We start from the raw sequence: 2,438 nt of genomic DNA, 5'->3' as shown, positions 1-2,438 counted from the left end.
TGTTTCCAAATACACACATGCCATTTGTCTATATCCTGGTTCACTTTTGTGTATTTTTGCTTCATGTGTTTCGAAGTTTTGTTGTTAGCTGCATTCACATGTAGAATGATATGTTTTTATGAATTGACTTTTTGTGTTGTGTGCTATTTTTCCTTTATCTCCGTAAAATCCTTGTCCTGACATCTACTTGATGTTAATATAGCCACTTCAGCTTTTTTTTTAAAAAAATAATTATGTATTTAATTTTATTTATTCATTCACTTATTTTGATCTGACCACAGAGAGAGACAGACAGACAGACAGAGAGAGAGAGAGAGAGAGAGAGAGAGAGAGGAGGAGAGTGAGAAAGCAAGCCACAGGTTCAGAATTTGAACTGTGGTCGGCCATGTGGGAGGGTCCAGCGCATTAACCGCCTCGCCACTTGCTGGTCCCAAGCTTTCTTTTGATTGGCGTTTGCATGATACATCTTTTCCCATCTTCCTTTTTATGTTATGTGTAGAGTGAGCTTCCTACAGATAACACAATCCGTTTTTTAAATTCAAATCTGGTGATATCTTTTAATTGCTGGTTTAGATGATTTACGTTTAATAAAAATACTGATAATGGTTGGATTTAGGCCTACTATAATATTCTTTATTTCTTTTGTCTTCTATGTTTTTGTTTTTATGTTCCTACTTTCCTGCTTTCTTTTAAATTATTCAAACATTTTGTAATATTCTACTTTAATTTACATACTTTTTGGATAAATTTATTTTTTTCTCTCTCTCTGTGGGTTATAACATACAAACCTAAACTCTCACAGCTACTTAATATTAATATTACATCACTTCAAGTAAAGTATAGAAACTTTGCAGCCCTATAAATCTGCGATCATCTCCTGCCCTGCCCACTCCCAAGCCTTTGCGCCATGCTGATGTGTGTTTGTGTCTATGCATACGGGAACCCCTCCAGATGATTTTAGGATTTTTTTGCTTTTTGACAGTCATGTAGAACTTGAGAAGAAAAAATATTTTTATACTTATCCATTTTTATGTTTCTCTCCATTCTGAAAATATGTATTTCCTTCTGGTATCATTTTTTTCTCAGCTTGAAGAATGTTTGCATATCTTTTAGAGCAAGTCTGCTGGTGGCAAGTTCTTCAATTCCCTTCACTGAGAGCACCCTCATCCTGCCTTGTTCTAGGGGATGCGTACCTGATGGTAGAGCTCTGGCTAGCGGTGGCTGCTGGCACAGCCGGCGGACATGCCGGCTCTGGTCTGCATCTGCAGAGCTCCTCACAGGCAGGGTGCTGGGCTCACGGCACCCACCGTCCCGGCTGGCTGGGGCTGGGGGGGTCGGGGCAGCACAGCCCTGTCGCGGTGCTGTCTCTGTTTCTGTTTCTGTCTCTGTCTCTGTCTCGCTCACTCACAGAAGTACTAAATAATAAAGTCGGAAGTACTTCACAGATGCTGCCTCATTGGCTTTAGGCCCCATCTATGGTCATTCACATAGTTTTCCCCTCTGTATAATTAAATATGTCACTTTTTTCTAGATTATTTAAGATTTTATTTTATTTTCAGTGGTATGATTATGATACATATATTGTTTTGTTTGACTTATTCTGTTTGGGCTTATTGAGTTCTGCAATTTGTAGATTTAAGTATTTTATTAAATTTGGGATGTTTTCAGTAACTTCTTCTGCCCATATTTCTTTCCTCTCTTCTGGGAATCTAATGACAGGAATGTCAGATATTTTGATATCGTCAGAAATACCTCTAAGGCTCTGTTCATTTTCTCTTTCAATCTTTTTTTCTCTCTTGTTCCTCATTTCTATTTCTAGTGGATATTTTCTATTGAATTATTTATGTAATTAATACTGAATTCACCAGGGGGTTTTAAAACTTTATACATTTTATTTCCCAATTCTTAGTATCCTAATTGTCTCTTTGCTTCATGGTTCCTGTCTCTCTGCTGAGCTTGCCTCTCTTCCTGCACCTTGAGCCTGTCCGTCTTACCCCAGGGGCTACACCGAGCAGCTACTTTAAGGCTTTCTCTGCCAAGTCCAATGTCTGGACCATCTCAGGGTATGCAACTGCTGATTACCTCTTCCCTTAAGGACTTGGCACATCTCCTACTTCCCTGTATGTGGAGTAGCTTCCGATTGTGTGCGGGGTAGCCCAGACATCACGTTAGTTTGATCTCTCTGGAGGATGGGATTTTCTGGCTGGTTGGTTTTCGTGGGCAATCAGTTGAGTGCGGCCTGGCTTTCTGTGGGAGGTGGTTCCTTCCCTGTTCACCCCAAGGCCTTGCACGTTCTCTGGGCCTTCCTGTGATGGCTACTTGGGTTAGTCTGACACTTGAGCTGCAGTTTAAATTTTAGTTAAGGCCTCAGAATCTTTGCTATGCATCTGTTAATTCTGTCCAGCATTTATACAACTCGAGTGCTATCAAAATGTGTG

The sequence above is a fragment of the Tupaia chinensis genome, unplaced genomic scaffold, assembly GCF_000334495.1.
Source record: "Tupaia chinensis unplaced genomic scaffold, TupChi_1.0 Scaffold140400_1, whole genome shotgun sequence".
Classification (NCBI taxonomy): domain Eukaryota; kingdom Metazoa; phylum Chordata; class Mammalia; order Scandentia; family Tupaiidae; genus Tupaia; species Tupaia belangeri.
Note: the sequence above shows the minus strand (reverse complement) of the source record.